This window comes from Bos javanicus, chromosome 4 (genome assembly GCF_032452875.1).
Source record: "Bos javanicus breed banteng chromosome 4, ARS-OSU_banteng_1.0, whole genome shotgun sequence".
Lineage (NCBI taxonomy): Eukaryota > Metazoa > Chordata > Mammalia > Artiodactyla > Bovidae > Bos > Bos javanicus.
This window is the reverse complement of record NC_083871.1, coordinates 50,380,403-50,402,759: the sequence shown is the minus strand read 5'-3', so window position 1 is coordinate 50,402,759 and position 22,357 is coordinate 50,380,403. Positions and strand designations below refer to the sequence as shown.

The 22,357-nt window shown below is 37.6% G+C and overlaps 1 long non-coding RNA gene and 1 other non-coding gene across 3 annotated transcripts in view; both read left to right on the top strand.

Annotated features, from left to right (window-relative positions):
- The window catches only part of LOC133246074 (uncharacterized), a 195,009-nt gene that overhangs the window by 134,591 nt on the left and 38,061 nt on the right, over nt 1–22,357 (top strand). For both annotated transcript variants that reach the window (XR_009735893.1, XR_009735892.1), the window contains exon 5: nt 3,835–3,984. This is a non-coding gene — a long non-coding RNA (uncharacterized LOC133246074). The remainder of the gene's footprint in view (nt 1–3,834; nt 3,985–22,357) is intronic.
- TRNAS-GGA (transfer RNA serine (anticodon GGA)) lies at nt 12,077–12,150 on the top strand. The gene has a single exon. It is a non-coding gene; the product is annotated as a tRNA-Ser (tRNA).

Genomic DNA, 22,357 nt, shown 5'->3' with positions numbered 1-22,357 from the left:
CCTCCTTAACAGCAATCTGGAGACCCTATTGGGGTGAGACCTCAAATTGCAGTTTTGGGGGCTCCCACCTATAATCCCAGGCGACAAACTGATATCATCATCAGTTTGTGTACAAAAATGTACCTATGTTTTGTTTTTTAAATTTTATAATGCTGTTTGTTTCACCTTGTGAGTCATAGGATTTCTTTAGACCCCTGAGGCTTGGTCTCTCAGGGCCTTAGAATTCTAAGACCCACTCCCTTTCTTATCTGAAGTGCCTACTGTGACTTGCTGTGCTTACAGGAAGGTCAGAGGCCTACTCTCCTGCTTCTGAAACCTGAACAAACTTCCTCCATTTTAATTTCCTAACAGTCAGCCTCGGAATTGTTTAGGCTGAAGAGCACAGGAATAAGGCAAAATTACATAAGCAGCTTTCATTATTCTATATAATTCCAAATAATCAAAAGAAACAGAATAATCAAAGAGACAAAGGATTAAACAAAGCAGAAAACAATTTTTGAGCAGTAGGGGATTTAGTAAAGAAAAAGCCCCACCATGAATGAGAAGTATGTTTTTATACATCAACTCCTGCAATAGTAGTAACAACAGAATGTTCTATCAAGGTAGCATTGCATTTATGTATGAAATTTTGTAAATCTTTGGTTCCTTGCAAAACCTTACATAAGGGTTCTAAGGGGAAGCTAATATGGGATCAGAAAGAGTAAGGAGTAACATTTGTGTCCACAATACCTGAGTTCTCCTGGGGGGGGGGGGAAGTAATAGGTGGTCCCCTTCCAATATAAGATCAACATGTGTTAGGCATCGGAAAAAAAGGGGTTCCATACATAGAAATAGTTTCTACATAATTGGTTACAATACATACAAATTGAGGGGGGTTATTTTAAAAAAACATAGAATTTAAGAGAGATAGTCCTTTCACAATAGTTAATGGAGTTCTCCAATAAGTAGGATTCCCAAATGCAAGAAGTTGGTCCACATAGCAGTCCCTTGGTAGCCTTAACTCAATCTATCAGTTAGTGGGTGTGGTTATCAAAGTCCAAATAATTACCGATGAAATGAGGGAACAATATTCTTCTCTAAATACAATGGGTAACACATGAAATTGGCACATGATACTTGTGTTAACTACACTATAGTGATAACGTTCCTCGGCACAAGGTGTCAGGGCACTTTGTAAGCCATTAGGGATGACTGTTAGGAATCTATTCTCTAAATAATTTTTTCCATGTGTACACATTCAGTTCAGTTCAGTTGCTCAGTCGTGTCCGACTCTTTGCGACCCCATAAATCACAACACACCAGGCCTCCCTGTCTATCACCAACTCCCGTAGTTCACTCAGACTCACGTCCATCGAGTCAGTGATGCCATCCAGCCATCTCATTCTCTGTCATCCCCTTCTCCTCCTGCCTCCAATCCCTCCCAGAATCAGAATCTTTTCCAACGAGTCAACTCTTCGCATGAGGTGGCCAAAGTACTGGAGTTTCAGCTTCAGCATCATTCCTTCCAAAGAAATCCCGGGGCTGATCTCCTTCAGAATGGACTGGTTGGATCTCCTTGCAGTCCAAGGGACTCTCAAGAGTCTTCTCCAACACCACAGTTCAAAAGCATCAATTCTTTGGCGCTCAGCTTTCTTCACAGTCCAACTCTCACATCCAAACATGACCATTGGAAAAACCATAGCCTTGACTAGACGGACCTTTGTTGGCAAAGTAATGTCTCTGCTTTTCAATATGCTATCTAGGTTGGTCATAACTTTCCTTCCAAGGAGTAAGCGTCTTTTAATTTCATGGCTGCAGTCACCATCTGCAGTGATTTTGGAGCCCAAAAAAGTAAAGTCTGACACTTGTTTCCACTGTTTCCCCATCTATTTCCCATGAAGTGATGGGACCAGATGCCATGATCTGCGTCTTCTGAATGTTGAGCTTTAAGCCAACTTTTTCTCTCTCCTCTTTCACTTTCATCAAGAGGCTTTTGAGTTCCTCTTCACTTTCTGCCATAAGGGTGGTGTCATCTGCATATCTGAGGTTATTGATATTTCTCCTGGCAATCTTGATTCCAGCTTGTGCTTCTTCCAGCCCAGCGTTTCTCATGATGTACTCTGCATAGAAATTAAATAAGCAGGGTGACAATATACAGCCTTGACGTACTCCTTTTCCTATTTGGAACCAGTCTGTTGTTCCATGCCAGTTCTAACTGTTGCTTCCTGACCTGCATATAGGTTTCTCAAGAAGCAGGTCAAGTGGTCTAGTATTCCCATCTCTTTAAGAATTTTCCACAGTTTATTGTGATGCACACAGTCGAAGGCTTTGGCATAGTCAATAGAGCAGAAATAGATGTTTTTCTGGAACTCCTTTGCTTTTCTGATGATCCAGCAGATGTTGGCAATTTGATTTCTGCTTCCTCTACTTTTTCTAAAACCAGCTTAAACATCTGGAAGTTCACAGTTCACGTATTGCTGAAGCTTGGCTTGGAGAATTTTGAGCATTACTTTACTATCATGTGAGATGAGTGCAATTGTGCGGTAGTTTGAGCATTCTTTGGCATCGCCTTTCTTTGGGATTGGAATGAAAACTGACCTTTTCCAGTCCTGTGGCCACTGCTGAGTTTTCTAAATGTGCTGGCATATTGAGTGCAGCACTTTTCCAGCATCATCTTTCAGGATTTGAAATAGCTCAACTGGAACTTCATCACCTCCACTAGCTTTGTTTGTAGTGATGCTTTCTAAGGCCCACTTGACTTCTCATTAGTAGACATTAAAAATGCCTGGGCCTTATCCTTTTGAGCAAGATAATATAATACCTGCATAGAGTAAACAGTCCAATCAAATATGTCAGTTAAGGATTTAGTTTGGTGTAGATGAAATATTACTGAGGCATTAAACAATTGCAGAAAGTTTTTGTCATACGTTAAGCTAAGTTCATGTGGTTTAAGTGTTGTAGGCATCCACTTGCATTAATGGTCAAGGCTTGAACTATAGCTCTACTAGTACTGTGTAATCTATCAAACAGATAAATTCTGTCCAAACAATGTCAAAGTTAAGAAAGAACAGGGCTTGTTTGCTGGACAGGTGAAGTTATCCTGAGTTCAGGTCTGACTCATATTTCTCCAGCTGAAGATTACCCAGTAGCTTTCTTCATATTTTCCTTTTACTATAACATATCCTTGAAGGTTGAGGTATGAATGACAATCCACATTACAGTCAGTCTTCCAAGAATAGTCTATTTATGAGAATGTTGTTGTTCAGTCGCTAAGTCATGTCCAACTCTTTGTGACCCCAAGGACTGCCACACACCAGGCTTCCCTGTCCTTCATTATCTCCTGGAGCATGCTCAAACTCCTGTCCATTGAGTCAGTAATACCATCCAACCACCTCATCCTCTGACACCCTCTTCTCCTCCTGCCCTCAATCTTTCCCAGCATCAGGGTCTTTTCCAGTGAGTCAGTCCTTCACATCAGGTGGCCTAACTATTGGAGCTTCAGCTTCAGCATCAGTCCTTCCAATGGTTATTCAGGGTTTATTTCCTTTAAGATTGACTGGTTTTATCTCCTTGCTGTCCAAGGGACTCTCAAGAGTCTTCTCCAGCACTGCAATTCAAAAGCATCAGTTCTTCAGCACTCAGCCTTCTTTATGGTCAAACTCTCACATCCATACATGACTACTGGAAAAACCGTAGCTTTGACTATGTGGACCTTTGTTGACAAAGTGATGTCTCTGCTTTTTAGTATATTGTCTAGGTTTGTCATAGCTTTCCTTCCAAGGAACAAGCATCTTTTAATTTAATTTACGATAAAAACAATATGTTAATGGCACATATTCCATCTTTCCTGTCCAGGAATCATCACTAATATGGTATTATCCTTCCCATGTGCAATCACATGAGCAAGTATAGGAGGACCATGAGGCTGCTTCATTCACCCAGACTCCAATTGCATGTATTTCATTTGTGTATACAAATCTTCCATCACCTCTAACTGTTAATAAGGTAAGAGGTTCTCTTTTTGTACTTTGCCAATTACACATGGAACAATCAGCCATTGGGTGATTTGATCATGTTTATTATAAACAGATCACCCTTTCCCTCATTTTGTAATATTACTTGGATTTCTCCTTGGTAGTTTGGATCTATAACTCTCCTACAGACACAAATTAAAGTGGAGGAAGTCTTGTTCAGGCTTCAGACGCAGGAGAGCAGGCTTCTAACCTGCTTCTGACCTGCCTGGAGACCGCTTGGATTCCATGTCTGCCTGCAAGCACAGCAAGTCAGGTGGCACTTTAGATAAGAAAGAGAGTGTGTCTTGGAATTCTTGAGCCCCTGAGGGTCTGGCCAAGCCCCTGGAATCTAAAGAAATCCTATGACTTACCAAATGAAACAATCAGCATTGTAATAGTTAAAATAAAAACAAAACAGAGCTGCATTTTTGCATGCAAAAGTGATGATATCAGCTTGTGGCCTGAGATTATAAGTGGGTGCTCCCAAAACTACAGTTTGTAGTGTCAACCATGAGGTGGATGCACTGCTGGGGACCTTTTCCTAATTGGGACTCCAGATTGCTGTTAACAAGGGACTTCTCAGCACTGTTTAAGTCTGGATGTTGGTCAGCCCAATTTGGTGATATATATATATGCTGTTACTTTTCTCTATTATTTCTTTCTTTTCTTTTAATGACTGTATACTGAAATTAAGTCAATTAATCCTCTGTTAAATATTGAAATTGTTTATTGTTCATGACAAGTGGTTTCTTTTGTTAGCCTTTCAAACCTAAAACAAAAATTAAACTTTCAGCAAAACATAGGCATTTTAGGTAGTTTAGGATAGATGATGTAGGTAAGCAGCTATGTTTACCTTCTCCTACTCTTACAGGACAACCATCCCTGAAAGCATTAGAAATAAAACACAAAACAAGCTTCCTGAGGAGGAGAGATACTTCAGCAAGAATATTTTAGTTCTGACACTCTTCATAAGATCCAGAAGCCTAGAGACACAAAGTTTAGGTTTGATGAGTATAAAAGAATGGGCAACTACTAAGAAACTATGGTACTTAAAAAATGATTTTGCTAGATTTTTGGTCACCTGTTAGGAATTCTTAAGAGTTGAGCTTGAATGAAATTTTGTCAGAGATACTGGTAGAAATTATAGTGATGAAAAACTAACATCAAAACTAACAACAGCAACCAAAAAAAGCATTAGTATGGGCCATTCAACAATAGTTTTTCTAAAAGTGTTGGCATTTAGATGTGGAAAGTTAACTACCTGCCACGTATAGCTACTTATACCAGAACTACCCTGATTAGGGGCTTCCCTGGTGGCTTAGATGGTAACAAATCTGCCTGCAATGCAGGAGAACTGAGTTTTATGCCCAGGTCAGGAAGATCTCCTGGAGAAGGGTATGGCCACCCATTCCAATCAGTATTCTTGCCTGGAGAATCACATGGACAAAGAAATCTGGTGGGCTACCGTCCATGGAGTTGTAAAGAGTTGGACATGACTGAGCAACTAACACTTTCACTTTTTACTTTCACCCTCCAGGCTCTGTCATGTATTAAGATCCTGGTTTGAATTTTTGCAATTGTAGGGCTGCATATTTGGAAGGGAGTGAGGAAGAAAATCATGAGCTGTACACATGGTCTAAAAGTTAGATTTCTTAAGAATCATTAATTCCTTGCTCAATCTCCTACTTAGACTTCCCATTGAACTCAAGAGAAAGCCTATATACTTTAAACTGGATTTCTCCCAAAGGAAACTGGTTTCACAGTCTTTTGAGGAGGTCCTTCTCATTTGGAACCTTGTTCTTTGTTTCTCCTGCTGTTCCCCTCAGCTAAAAGAATCTGATTTTCTTTTGCCACTCTCCAAATCTTATCCATTCTTCTTCTTTGAACAGTTGTTCTCTTCAACACTGGGTTACAATAATTTTTCTCTCATTTTTTAAAGCACTGATGTATACCTGCCAAAATAAGAGGCACAGACAGTTCAAAGCTTATTACCTATTGTCTGTGTATATCTTGGGTCTACAAGTGGATTTAAATCCTTAGAAGCCATGGATTATTAGAACTCTGGCTTACATTTGTTTTCCTATTACTAAAGCAAAACAGTTGAAATTTATCTTGACAAAGTTCAAAAGTAAATTTCATCTTACTTGTGAATATTTCCCAGATCCATTAATCAGAGTTTTTTTTTTTTTTTTTTTGCATATGTACATTTATGCCACTGGCATTCTTATACTTTGATCAAAACATATGTTCCATGTACAGAGTAAAAGCAATGATTTTCTTGTTATACCATGGAAAGTTGAAATATGGCAGTACCATGGCTAATATTTGTTTTAAACGGAAATTACAAGTATAGATAAAGAGTCTTGATGAATAGGTTTTTTATTATTAACAGATATTAATCCTCTCTTGGATTGGTAATAAAATTTTCTGTATTCTTATAGGCATTTTAGTGGTGGTGGTTTAGTCACTAAGTCATGTCCAACTCTTGTGACCCCATAGACAACAGTCAGGCTCCTCTGTCCACGGGATTCTCCAGGTAAGAATACTGGAGTGGGTTCTTGCCTGGAGAATCCTGTAGGTGTGGCATTTTAGGTGACAGTTAAAATGCAGCATACTCATGCCCGACTTGCATCAGATTTCTGTTGTTACTTTGAAGTGTCCATTGATTGCACTCAGATCCAGTTTTTTGTTTCAGGTGAACATTTGATTTTTTAATAAAAGTAGATGCTTTAAATAAAATGCTAATGTAAAATATTAGACATTATAGACATCTTACATTTACATGTAAAGAGTAAAAATCCTCTTTCCCCTGAATGCTATCCTCAGGGGTAACTACTATGAACAGTTTTTAGTACAGGGGTTGGCAAACTACAACCTGTCACCTGGTTTTGTAAATAAATTTTACTGGAGGATAGCCACACCCATTCATTTATGTATCATCTAGACATGAGTTTGAGTAGGCTCTGGGAGTTGGTGATGGACAGGGAAGCCTGGCTTACTGCAGTTTATGAGGTTGCAAGGAGTCAGACATGACTAAACAACTGAACTGACTGACTAACTGAAGGATGCTTTTGCACTGCAACAATGGAATTGAGTAGTTGTGGTAGAGATTGTGTAACCAACAAAACCTAAAATATTTACTCTCTGGCCCTTTATAGAAAGAGTTTACTGACTCTTAATTAATGTAGCATATATACTTCCAGATTTTCTACATATGTACAAGTGTACATGTGCTTTTTAAAAATCATACTGATGTCACATGTATACAAAAATTACCCAAATGTAATTGTATAGCTTGATGAATTTTCTCAAAGTGAATATCCCCAAGTAATCAGAACTCAGTTCAGGAAGTAGAACATTACCAGCATCTCAAAAGCCTCTCTCATGCTCCTTTCCTACTATCTCTTAAAGGTAACTGTTTCCTGCTTTCTCACCCTATAGGGTTATAATTTTTCTGTTTTTTTAAGTTATATAAAGTGGAGTATACATTGTTTTGGGGTCTGGCTTCAACATTATGTTTTAAGAACCAGCCATATTGTTGCATATTGCAACAGTGTTCATTCCCATTATGTAAAGAATTTCACTAGGTAAATATGCCATCTTTTACTTATTCATTCTAAGTGAGTGGACATTTGTGGCATTTTCAGTTTGGGGCTATTTTAAATTTTCGGAAATGAACATTTTAACATGTCTTTTGATGAGCATATGCAGGCATTTCTCACATGTGGTTTTTTTGAAACTGCTGAATATAGATCATATTCTGTAACAACTTTCCAAGTAGGGCTGACTTATTTTGTTATGACTGCATAGTATTTAACTGTATGATGTTCTATACCCTATTCTGTTGTTGGTCAGCAAGTCATGTGGCAGAGACTGGTGTATGTTTCCTGAGATCCATTCTCCCTTTCTTCTATATAATAGTGCCTCCACATTTTTAGCTAGATACATGGCTGCCCAGAATGCAGTTTATATTTTCCATTCTCCCTTTCAGCTAGGCATTGCCATATGACTAAGTTCTGGACAATAGACTGTAGGTAGAGTATCAAATAACAGATTCCAAGACTCTTCCCAAGAAACAGAATGACTACCCCCTCTGCCTTTTTACTTCCTTTCCTTATTCTGCTGCCTATAAGCACATGTTTGTATCTTGAGGTTAAGGCCCACAGAGTGGAAGCACAAGACATAGGGAATCTGGGCCCTAAGTTTTATACCTACCCTAGACTCCCTCTTTGGAATTTTACATGAATAAGAAATTAATATCCATCTTATTTGAGCTAAAATTTTCCCCCGCCACTCATAAATGAAATGAATTATGACTAATACAAGTTAGTGTCCAAATTTTATCACACAGTGTGGCAGAGAGCATCTTTCTATACATCTTTATATTTTTTTAATTTCTACTTCACAGAAAAAAGTTACTACAGGTAGAATTTTTGGGTCAAAAATTAAGAACATTTTAAACTGTAGATACTGTAAAATATTCTTCTAAATGTATCAATTACATTACCACTTATATTATAAGTGACATTTTCTCTTTAAGTACATTGAATGTCAATTTGCCAAACCTCTTTTATTAAAAAAGGAATCAAAATTTTCTTTTTCATGTCTTTGTTGAGGGAAGTTGAGCAAATTTTCATTTAATAATTTTTAAATGAGATATAATTGACATATAACAGTATTAGTTTTAGGTGTAGAATTCGTGAATATACTATGCATTTATATATGATAAAGTAGTTGTAGAATTGGTATAGAATTTAAAGGATCAAGAAACAGTTTTGTATGACAGGTTAACCTGGGATATCCTCTAATGCACATTAATGAAGTCTCCTTCATGTGTGATCGGAAAGGTCCCCTGGAGGAAGAAATGGCAACCCACTCCAGTATTCTTGGCTAGAGAATCCTGTGGACTGAGAAACCTGGCGGGCTACAGTCTAAGGGTTGCAAAAAGTCAAACACAATAAATATTATATATGTATTTCAAAATTATTACCACAATAAGTTTAGTTAACATTCATCACCACACAGTTACAAAATTTTTTTCCTTATGATGAGAACTCAGCCTTATGTTATCTTTTATCTATCCCCTTAACTTATTATTTTTTAATTTTCTGAAAAACATATCAATTAGAAAATAATTTATGTTCAATTCTAATATACAATATACCTTAGTTTTTCTTGTCATATTTCTTTGGGAATAAAACCAGAACAATATTGGATAATAGTTAAAGTAATCATAATCTTTTTTTTTTAACCAATGAGAATTCCTATAATAGTTCACTATTAAGTATGACATTTAAAGTAGGCTTTTAATCAATTTTTAAAATCTAATTAAAATCAAGTTTTTAATGTTCAGTCTCATTTTAACACATTATTTTTAAAATATAAACAAAAAATGATTTTTCTTTAGTAGTAACAGGAGAATTTCTTGCACTTAAGGTTGCTAAGTAAGAGAAGGGACCTTTAAAAAACCTGAAGGTGAGAGAACACTTTCATTGGCTCTGAGTTTTAGAACGCTTGGTAAGTGACTTAATTTCAGAATTCTTTAGTTTTGAGATCCAGCAGGAAATAATTCTGGACTGTACACTTGCTGTAAAATTTACCATGTCTGTTTTGAGAGAGAGTGCTTATATTACAATATTGTTTGACAACAGTTTTACTATACGAAAGATAGTTTAAAAATAAACCTAAGACGTGGCTGGAGCATGTTAACAATACATTATTTCTTAGCATGAGACCATCCAAAGCTAAATCATCCACATTACATCATTCATCTTATTATTAGTCCAGTTACCCAGAAGATTTAGTCAACTTTGTTTCCTTTCCCCCTACAACCAACATTCAGAATGTCATCAAGTTATCTTATTATTTTCTTTACTCCACTCCTACCACCTTAATTAAAACTTTTATGTCTTGACCATGCTGGCCACAAAGACCAATTAAAATAAGGTAGAAAATAGACATAAGCTCCCATGTCTGGCCTCTGGGAAGTGAGGTCGCTCAGTCGGGTCCGACTCTTTGCAACCCCATGGACTATAGCCCACAAGGCTCCTCCATCCATGGAATTTTCCAGGAAAGAGTACTGGAGTGAGTTGCCATTTCCTTCTCCAGAGGATCTTCCCCACCCAGGGATCGAACCCAGGTCTTCTGCATTGCAAGCAGATATTTTTACCATCTGAGCCACGAGGGAAGCTCCCGCCAGAATCTAATTCAAAAGGCCTATTATAATGCTATCAATTGGTAGAGTGTTTAGACCATCTTGAAACAGCCTAACCAAAATCTTGAGACAGAAATTAGATGTGATTATACTGGGATTATACAATTCAATAGTCTAGGAAGATCTACAACAGAAAAAATGTGACTTGGAAATTGTTTCACAGTCATAAAGAGAAAATTTGGCCACTCCAAGGGATGTTCCATACACTAGTTTGAGTCTTATCCTAGATACATAACCCTTTCAGGTCAGCAGAAAGGTCAAAAAACTGGCCAGAGTTCCAAATGAACTGCTTTTGAAATTTGTGAGTAGGAGAATTCAAATCTAAAGTCTGCAAGAGCAGTCTTTAGACATTCTGGCCATAATTCATTTGTTATTGATACCATATGATTGCAATGACATTCAATGGTGTAAGAGCAACACTTGCTGCCAAGAAAGAAAATCTTGTATGATATCAAGCTTTATACTTTTGGCCACACTTGTAACAAAGATGTATTTTTTTGTGTTATTTTCATTTTTTTTATCCCCCAAAAGGCCTTGTTGTTCCTCTCTTTAATCTCCAACTATTTTGTGCCAAAATGGACAAGATAGAATTCTTTTAGATTTTCATAGACTAACTCCTTTAAGATTAGAAGAAGATTAGAAGAAACAAATTGGCCTCTAATTTATATCTCAGATGAAACATTACTTCTTTCTCTTTTCTATGGAGTACCACCAGAATGCAATCTTTAAGTCCTAGTGTGGTTAAGAGATTTGTGTATAGAAATTGCTTTCTGCTTATGTTGTGGAACCCCCATCCTAAACCAGCTCAATCCATTCCAGACATGGTAAATGACTTTTCCCCCAGAAATTGGAAGAGTAAGCAAGACTCACTTACTTAGGGAAAATAAAGTATTTAGAGTTGTCTAGTTGTGATGATTTATTGAATTCGATTAGGTGAAACAAGCGACTCCTGGAACTTGCACTTATGTCAGCAATTGGCTTATTCCTTGATGCTAATATCTTGGCTTTGTTTGGTGAACTGGTGGTCAAAATGATCCTTGCTTCTTATTCAGACTGTTTTTTATCCTTCTGCGGGCCACAACTATCTGGCTGGCTCATTTCATTTTTGTCAGAAAAATCGTAAATCTTGAGGTATATCAGTTGAAGCACAAAACTAGGAAAATGAAATGGGGGAAAATGAAAGGTGGTCCACAGTTGGACCATCAAGTGGGCTGTATTGAATTTAGATGGGTATCTCCCAGAATTAGCCATTTAGCTACAAAGAAGAAGATTTCTACATGTAGGCAGTATTTGGTAAGTATGGGAAATTATCATATCACATTTTATTATAGTTTGGGGGCTACTTTAAAGAGGTTGCTTAGTAAAATGCTTTAATAAGTAGCATGCTGCCAGTGTTCTTTATATGGATGAGATAGGAGAACAATTAATGCATAACAGTCTCTCCTTACTCATTTCCAAGGACATGAAATTTGGCAGCACCCCAGACCCTTCCTTCTCCCATCCATACCTAATCAACCAACTTGTCCTTACTGACTACACAAGTTACCGTATGCATTGTATAAGTGTTAGAAAGTATAGACAAGAAAAGACAAATTCACTTATCTTACCACTCAGTTTTAAGAATCAAGTATTTCTGTTCCAGTTACTTTTGCTGCATAAAATTTTATAAAAATAACAATTGTATTCACAGGTTCTGTGGGTCAGGAATTTAGTCTAGACCCAGGGCAGACTTCTTATGTATTTAACAGGCATGGGGTATTAGCTGGAAAGATTGATAGACTGAGATGAAGATAGGGATCATCTGAATGCATCTTCCCTCACATACCGACAGTTGACACCGATTATTGGCTGGACTACTGGTTAAAGGTCTTCCCTGGTGGCTCAGAGGTTAAAGCGTCTGCCTGGAATGCAGGAGATCCACAGGTTCAATCCCTGGGTTGGGAAGATCCCCTGGAGAAGGAAATGGCAACCCACTCCACTACTCTTGCCTGGAGAATCCCATGGAGGGAGGAGCCTGGTAGGCTACAGTCAATGGGGTCACAAAGAGTCAGACACAACTGAGCGACTTCACTTTCTTTCTTTCACTTTCACTGGTTAAATTACCTATTCATGGCTTCTTTATGTGGGCTAGTTTGAGTATCCTTACAGCCTACGTAGCAGCTGAGTTCTACAAATAAGTGTCCTAAGAAGTGCAAACGGCAAAAGTGCAAGGTGTTCTTGTCATTTAACCCCAGAAGGCTTGTGCCATTACTTCTGTTATACTGTGATGGTCAAGATGGTCACAGGAGTCTGCCCAGTTTGATTCTATGGGTTTTCCTTTGGGGGCTCAGAATAAGAAGAAAGGAAATTATATTCACCTTTTATTCTTTAGAGGATGCTTTATGGTAAATAAAAAGAAAAACTCAGAGATATTGTCCTATTTCCTAGAAACTAAAAGAGAGACTGTGAAGGAGGCATTGACATCTCACTGTAGCAGTCCCAAGGAGAGGAGTACTCCTGAGTAAATAACCAAGGCAAGATCACCATTCCCAGACTCTGATTTGAGAGATAACAGATAAAATATCAGGCGTTAAGTGTTTGTATTGCTCTTACCTACAAAACTACAAGTTTGAGATATCTAACCATGTTCCCCACTTCAAAGTTCAACAGTTACTCTCACAGGCCTGCATGTATTTGGAGAGCAATTCTTGTGGAGCAGCTTAGGGAAATAAAAGGGACAGTTCTTCAAATCTGCCGCACTAGGGTATCACCCAGATACAACATCCAGAAAGTCCAGTTTTAACAAAATACCTAAGTCTTCCTATAGAACTAACTTCCTACAGAAGAGTAACAGCAGCAGCAACAAGAACAAGGAGCTTCAATTTCCTAATCCTGCAGCAGGATTCAGAAAAACTTATTACTCTCCTTGGCTTAATAGAGGTGAAACTGCAAACTGTAAGTACAGGTGCTCAGAGCAACTAGGAGGATGGTTATAATTACATTACAACTGTGTTAGTGAAACTTTGGGTGAGATTCTGAGGTCAAGTGGTTAAATGGAGAATGCAATGGCAACCCACTCCAGTACTCTTGCCTGGAATATCCCATGGACGGAGAAGCGTTGGTAGGCTGCAGTCCATGGGGTCTCTTGGAGGCGGACTTGACTGAGCGACTTCACTTTCACGCACTAGAAAAGGAAATGGCAACCCACTCCAGTGTTCTTGCCTGGAGAATCCCAGGGACGGGGGAGCCTGGTAGGCTGCCATCTATAGGGTCGCACAGAGTCGGACACAACTGAAGCGACTTAGCAGCAGCAGCAAGTGGTTAAATGATGAATAAGGCAATATCAATCCTAGAGGGAAATTTAGACCAAGGAATGTCAGATGGATTAGCGACACTATGGATAAAAAGAAAAGCCAGAAAGTTATCCTAGTTACAATCGGGTCATTCTTGCTTTACATGGTTACAATAATATACAGATTGCAGTTACCACAGTTTAGTTGCTGCTGCTGCTGCTGCTAAGTCACTCCAGTCGTGTCTGACTCTGTGGTGATATTGGAGATGATGGTAGGTGTGTCTAGCAGCTATAAAAATAAGCACAAAAATGTTATTAGAATAAAATAGGGAAGAACATCTCCGTGTGGAGACAGATTCCAAAAGAAGCTTGGTTTAGAAAAAAAGTTGTGAGCTTTGGAAGCAGCATAATTATTTAGGAAAGGTTCAGTTATGTCAAATATCAGATATTACATGAAAATTTGACCATTTGTAATACAATTGGGAGGATAGGCATACTAACTATTGTTGGTACCAATAAAAGGAATACTTTCCATTCCCATACCATTTAATGTACCAGTTACCATTTATTTAGTGGGACAAATGTATCTTTTGATGTCTACATTTAAAAACAAAGTAGAAGAGCTTCTGAATTTTCTAAATCTGGCTGGTTTGGGCATGATTTTTTAACATAAATGTTTTAAAAAGAAATCCTTAATGAGAATTTGCCTCTTAGATGACGATTCTCATCTTTCTATATCTAAAAGAGATATCATTTCAGAATTAAGACCAGCAAAGTCAGTGAGAAGAACACATGTCGGGGTGTCCTAGGGATCAGAGAAAAGAACTTATTGTAGTGGAGGAGTTATAAAGAAGAATTAGACAGTTGAGATAGAAGACTCTGCCCAGCAGGAGGAAATTGGAACTGATAGATTTCTGTCCTTCCAACTAGGAAGGGTATTGTTCTGTTGGGTAAAGAACAGTCATCATTCACCACAGTTGGTTGACATGATTTATTAAGTTGAATCAAGTACAAAAAAGAAAGGTTGTTTATGATAGGCAAGATTCCATGAGTGGGAATTTCTTGGAGTCAAATAGGAGAGAATACGCCCCTGTGTTAAAGACTTCCAGAGGCCTCTTCCACTCCACTTTCCACCCCTCCCAAGGTCACTTGCCAAAGAAATACTTTGCTGGACACAGAAGTGGCCACAGCTGTGGTCATAAGGAAACCTCAGGGTATGAAATGAATCATTCTCTCTTTTAGTTAACTTTTTTGGAAGTATGCAGACAGGGTAAAGGACAGGTGCTGGTTAAGACAATAAACATCATTAAAGTGTTTGGAAACACTGCCAGTTTCCATGAACAAAATCTTGCCAAAGAACTGTAATTATTTGTTAGGTCAATGAACTAAAATTTTCCCAGTATCAGTATTAAGCAAAAAGGTCATTAATGCTTTGTGCGTGTGTGTGTGCTAAGTTGCTTCAGTCTTGTCCAACTCTCTGCGACCCCATGAACTGTAGCCCACCAGGCTCCTCTGTCCATGGGAATTCTGTAGGCAAGAATACTGGAGTGAGTTGCCATGCCCTCCTCCAGGTAGTCTTCCTGACCCTGGGATAGAACCTGCTTTCTTATGTCTTCTGCATTGGCAGGTGGGTTCTTTATCACTAGCACCACCTGGGAAGCTTCATTAATACTTTAGGGGACTATAATGAGTTTGAAAGAGGGTTGACTTGATCCTCCCCTTCCACAGTCCTCTGTTAGATCACCCAGTGATCTTCCTCAACCACCAGACTCCTGGATGGCTGAAGCAGGGCCAGCAACTGACTCCATGACCATCCATGCAGGGTTTGCTGTTATCCTCCACCCAAACTGGCAAGGTCTTCTATGACTTATGTAGACTCATCCCCAGATGAGGATCACCACCTCCCTACCCTTCCTTCAAAAAGCAGTCTGGGATCAGTTCTCTACTCTGGCTATGAAAACGGAGAAATTAACTACAATGTTTTATTCTTTCAGTCTTGGACAAAATCTGCAACTCCATGCAAGTGTCCCAAACATTTAGGATTGCAAGTATGGAGACAGGCCCTTCAGTCATAACAGAATCCCAGTTTTGTCCATGAAGAAGGGGGAGAGGACAGACCCACAGATAATATAGGTGCTCGAACTCACGTGTTGTCCCCAAAGTTGGAGTTGTTTTCTAATTCTAAAGGGCTAGCTTTTGTGACCCTTTTTCCATAGATGCCATCTCTAAGAGGCCTGACGATAGACTACAGTGTTATAAACTTGTAATATATCCAGGATATGTGTGTGGGGGTGTATTTTTTAAATCCCACCACCTACAATGTAGATATTATTTTTGTTGCACAAATATGATAAATGAGATTTACTGATTTTCTCAAAAATATCTACTTAAGCTTGACTGACTGCCAAGAGTTCCAGGCAATAAGAATTCATTTCCTTATCTTTCACTCATCATCCTCCAAAGCAAATCATCGCCTAGTAACATATTGATCATGCTGCTCTTTGAGCCCTTCCTCATGAGATTCTAAAAATCTACTTTTCCCCATATCCTGAGCTTTTCCCCACAGTAATTTCAGGGATCACCTCCCCATTTCAGTCCATCTTACATGTCACACACAATCTTTCATGAAAATAAATGCCTACTTGCAAATAATCCCCTTCAGTTGATTTGTAGATTAATATTAACACCACCCAAAATTTAGCCGTTTTTTTGTGATTAGACCTAGTGCTCATACAGTAGTCTTCATCCATTGTAATTTTTATTTTCAATAACAATATATATAAACTGATATTAAAATAAACTGATATTAAAAATAATTGTGCTGTCCTTTTAAGAATTTAAGTTCAAGTATAAAGAACATATAAACTTGTAAAGAAAGTTTATTATGTAAGAAAGTCATTATGAAGGAGTTTACTGATTACAATTATCAATGAGTTTCTGCATTTTATGAAGGAATGGTGACATAATCCACATACATATTGTTAAGTTAAATATCATTTCCACCACAAGAAAAATATCCACACACCCCTACTTTTCTCCTAATATAAAATTCTTGATGTGGCTTCCACAGCTGCTGTTGGCTCTTAAATCTTCAGCTGACCACACTCAGGGTTCCAAACACACACTCTACCTCACACCCCATACAGAGTTACCGCCTCTGCATCCACACAGCTGATCTCCAAGGGTTGTATTAACAGTCACAGGATCTAATTCCCACATCTTGTCCTGAGAGCTGATTTATGATCCCAATAAAGATTTCAACAAAAATATGAGGGTAAATTACTCAGAGGAATTTGATTTAAAATGTTGCCCTGAAATTCCCCATTCACTACCCCATCTATCATGGATCAAATTAAAAGCACACATGAGCTAATATTACAGGGTCTAACAGGGTAAAAACGTTTTGGAATTAGTAACAATCCCTTTCTAACAGTGTATTATCTCTGAAATTCCTTTCTGGAACAATGATCTTGATTTGCACTTTTTAAAAAAATAACAGGCAAAACTGTTAATAAAACAAATAATAAGTGGCTAAGGACACTCTGAAAATAGACATCAAGGACTTCAACTTCTGAGAAGAGAGATTTACTTTGAATCATTTTAGCAAAGAAGAAAGCTTTACAATATTAATAAATTTCAGTTTCTGGTATAAAAGGTGACTGGTTCATCCCTGACAGAGCCTCGCCTAACTTTCCATTGGAACATCCATGAAGATGCAGGCAAAGATGAAAGTGTACATCACTACTCAACTACCAATAATGGAACCCACCTTGGTGTCAGAACTGGAAAAGATTTCCACCCTTAGGCCGTTCAAGCTCAACTGAGAAACACGATCAGTGGCTCAAGCATAGATACAAAGTAAATCTAACGGCCTGAAAAAGGGTCAAAGATATTTTGTCTTGTCCCTCATTTCTGAAGAATATTGGACTGCTTTTTATGTAGTCCATGGCATTGTTTTAGAGGCAACGAAATGATGTCTCTGTTCTTTTTGATTCCCCACTTCAAGTCCTGAAAATCATAAGACCTGCCTCATGCATTAATGTCCTGCTCTTTACCCTTCCATAACAGTTTTAAAAGGCTAATTATGAAAGTACTGTCTGCCTATTAGGGAAAATTGGAGAGTCAGGAAAGTTGCAAAACAATCACCAGAGATAGCTGGCAGGGATATTTTAGCCAACTGTATATACTTTTATGTAGCTAAGCCTTTTAACAGCTCTTGGTGCTGCCTGTCAAATCTGGTAACATTCACTCACCTATCCTCTTAGAGGTTTTGTATTCTCTTCTGTTTCCTTAATATACTTCCCTGGTAGTTCAGACCGTAAAGCGTCTGCCTACAATGTGGGAGACGATCAATCCCTGGGTCAGGAAGATCTGGAGAAGGAAATGACAACCCACTCCAGTACTCTTGCCTGGAAAATCCCATGGACGGAGGAGCCTGGTAGGCTACAGTCCATGCGGTCTCAAAGAGTCGGACATGACTGAGTGACTTCACTTCACTTCTTTTCTTTGCTTAAACCTCAACTTAAACCTTCCCTCTTTGCTTCCAACCTCAACTGAAGACTCTGATTCTTATACAGAAGCAATCAGAACAGATGTTTCTACAAAATGCAGCAGGAACAAGCATTGTCCATGCCCTTTGCCTTTTCAAACCTTCCATTTTGCACTGGATCCCATTTCTTTCTTCTTAAAAACTTTGCTTCTGTAATTATTTCCATCCCTGTCTCACCATTCCCCTCCCTTCCTTAATGAGTCATTACCAAAGGGAAAAATATGCCATAATATCTCCATTTTAGAAAAGCCTTGTCTTGACCCCATATCTCTCTCAGCTCCTGCTCAGTTTTAAGCTTTCCCCTGGACAGAAAAAGTGCTTGCAAAAGTTGCCCATGCTCAGTGTTCATTCTTATCCTTTTATCTTCTCTCTACAACCCAGTTCAACCTGGGCAACAATCACAACCAAGTTACTAAATCCAGTAATCAGAGTTCAGGCCAAAGATAACTTGACCTTGCAGCATCTTTTGAAACTGTTGATCACTCTGTTCATCTTCATATACTTTCTCTACTTAGTTTTGTTTTTTTTTTAAAGAAAACATTTTTAATCTTATAGTATAGTACCTTGAAAATTACAGTAACACAGTACAACAGCTGATGATTCTTAGCTGTGCCAGCCACATCACTGTTGTTTTTATGTTTTTCTTTTATTTTTTAATTATTTTAATTGGAGGATAATTACTTTACAATATCGTAGTGGTTTTTGCCATACATCGATGTGAATCAGCCATGGGTGCACTTGTGTCCCCCTATCCTGAACCCCCCTCCCACCACCCTCCCCACCACATCCCTCTGGGTTGTCCCAAAGCACCGACTTTGAGTGCCCTGCTTCATGCATTGAACTTGGACTGGTCATCTATTTAACATACGGTAATATACATGTTTCAATGTTATTCTCTCAAATCATCCCACCCCTCGCCTTCTCCTACATAGTCCAAAAGTCCGTTCTTTACATCTGTGTCTCTTTTGCATACAGGGTCATTGTTACTATCTTTCTAACTTCCATATATATGAGTTAATATACTGTATTGGTGTTTCTCTTTCTGACTTACTTCACTGTGTATAATAGGCTCCAGTTTCATCCACCTCATTAGAACAGACTCAAATCCATCCTTTTTAATAGCTGAGTAATATTCCGTGGTGTATGTGTATCACAGCTTCCTTATCCATTAGTCTGCCAGTGGACGTCTAGGTTGCTTCCATGTCCTAACTACTGTAAACAGTGCTGCAATGAACATTGGGGTACATGTGTCTCTTTCAATTCTGGTTTCCTCAGTGTGCATGCCCAGTAGTGGATTACTGGGTCATATGGCAGTTCTGTTTCCAGTTTTTTAAGGAATCTCTACACTGTTCTCCATAGTGGCTGTACCAATTTGCATTCCCACCAACAGTGTAAGAGGGTTCCCTTTTCTCTACACTCTCTCCAGAATTTATTGTTTGTAGAATTTCTGCTGGTGGCCATTCTGACTGGCGTGAGATGATACCTCATTGCAGTTTTGATTTGCATTTCTCTAATAATGAGTGATGTTGAGCATTTTTTTCATATATTTATTATCCATCTGTGTGTCTTCTTTGGAGAAATGTCTGTTTAATTATTTGGCCCAACTTTTGATTGGGTTGTTTGTTTTTCTGGTATTGAGCTGCATGAGCTGCTTGTATATTTTGGAGATTAATTCTTTGTCAGTTGTTTTATTGGCTATTACTTTCTCCTATTCTGAAGTCTGCCTTTTAATCTTGCTTATAGTTTCCTTTGTTTTGTAAAAGCTTTTAAGTTTGGTTAGGTCCCATTTTTTATTTTTGATTTTATTTCCATTACTCAGGGGGGTGGGTCATAGAGGATCTTGGTGTGATTTATGTCAGAGAGAGTTCTGTATAGTTTCTGGTCTATACATTTCGATCTTTAATCCATTTTGAGTTTATTTTTGTGTATAGTGTTAGAAAGTTTTGTAGTTTCATTCTTTTACAGGTGGTTGACCAGTTTTCCCAGCATCACTTGTTAAAGAGATTGTCTTTTCTCCATTGTATATTTTTGCCTCCTTTGTCAAAGATAAGGTGTCCATAGGTGTGTGTAGATTTATCTCTGGGTTTTCTATTTTGTTCCATTGATCTATAATTCTGTCTTTTTGCCAGTATCATACTGTCTTGATGACTGTAGCTTTGTAGTATAGTCTGAAGTCAGGAAGGTTGATTTCTCCAGTTCCATTCTTCTTTCTCAAGGTTGCTTTGGCTATTTGAGGTTTTTTTGTTTGTTTGTTTCCATAAAAGTTATTAAATTATTGGTTCTAGTTCTGTGAAAAATACCATTGGTAGCTTGATAGGGATTGCATTGAATTTATAGATTGCTTTGGGTAGTATACTCATTTTCACTGTATTGATTCTTCAAATCCATGAACATGGTATATATCTCCATCTATTTGTGCCATCTTTGATTTTTTTATCAGTGTTTTGTAGGTTTCTTGTTTCTTGAAGTAAACTTATTCCCAAGTATTTTATTCTTTTCACTGCAATGGTGAATGGGATTGTTTGCTTAATTTCTCTTTCTGTGTTTTCATTGTTAGTATATAGGAATGCAAGGGATTTCTGTGTACTTTACTTAATTTTTATGACAACACTAACACACTCACTTTGTTTTCAGTTTACTTCATTGCCCCTTGACTATGCTTAATCCTTATATTCCCAATCAGGGCTTGCCACATTATTTGAAGTATACAGTAAAAAATGAAAATTCAGAGTCCTTTTTCAAAAATTGTTAGGAATTTCAGGACAGTGAGAACATATCATTAAACCAAGCAGGGGTCTTTTAAACACAAGGTCCTATGTGACCACATAAGTTGTATACTCATGAAGCTGGCCCTATTCCCATCCTTACAATGCTTCAATGCCCATGGCTCAGTGCTCTTCTGTTCACACTCACTCCCTAAATGATCTCATCCAATCCAGTTGGCTTTAGATGCCACATACAGCAACAAGCCCCATTTTACCTTTGACCTTAATCTCTCCATTTACCTCCAAATTCAAGCAGGAAAATGTAGAATAGATCTAGAAACATACATGAATAATAATCAGTATACTCTTTGTCCTCTTACTCTGTTCTTTTTAATGCATACTGGTGTTTTATTATAGGTATATATATATATGCATGGATATATGCTCCTTCACGGGAAAAATCCCATCTTTTTTATTTATTGCTATATCACTAGTTCTTAGAACAGTGACTGGCACATAGTAGGCACTCAAAAAATATTTTTGTGAAAGAATGAATGAAGATTTGATGCTGTATTCACAATTCTTTCATCTTTTACTTTTCATTCTCACAATAGCTTTTGGGTCTCTTTTTATGTGACTAAAGTATTTTTTCTAAAGGGAACAAGGTTTATTTGAGGAATCTAATATAATAAATATACAGGAAAGTAAAGATACTACTGAATTCTATTGGTTAAGCAAGATATTTAGAGAGTACTAGTGATTTGTGGTAACTAATTATTCACATGGCTTAATTGGTCAAAAAAGATAAAGGCGATAGTGACAACTAGAGCTATTAGAAAAGGCATTTGGTACCTAGGTAGCAAAGAAGCTTCAGAAAATTCAGATAAATTGCATATTCAAAAATACAAAGCAGAAATGAGTTGTGGTGGAAGAAGGGAAATTTCAAAAGGGAAGAAGGGCCCTACTGAACCCCTTTAGCTGGGAAATAAGTATATATACAGAGTGGGTAGGTAAAAGACTTAGTGTTTTAAGAGAATAAAAAATAAATCTTCAGTATGTTAATACATTTAAAACATAGTAGTTTGAGATACTAAATGGTTTTTATTTATTTTTCTTTGTCAAATACAAATTGTTCATTCCTGAAGATGAAACTCAAATAAGCTATTGAGCAAATAACTTCCAAAACAATCTGATGTAAATGTATAGACCGTTAAGTGAATAATATGAATACTTAACATATTTTATACAAACTAAGCACATGCAAAGGTATGTGTTTATAATGACTATATTTTACTTATTATATGCAGTTATATTTATTATAGAAAGCTTAGAAAATGGCTATAAAAAAATAAAATGTAAATTAAAGCAAAAACACCCACTGTAACATTTTGTATGTTTTATTTCTTGAAGTTCTATCCTAAGCATTTAGGGAAGAAAAGCAAACAAGAGACATCCAAATCAAAAAGGTAAAAATAAAATTGTCTCTGGTTGCAGATAACATAATCTTACACATAGAAAATCTTAAAGACTCCACCAAAAATGTTAGAAATAATAAATTAAGTGATACTACAGGATACAAAAATCAGTGTATAAAAATAAGTTGCACTTCTATATGCTAACAATGAA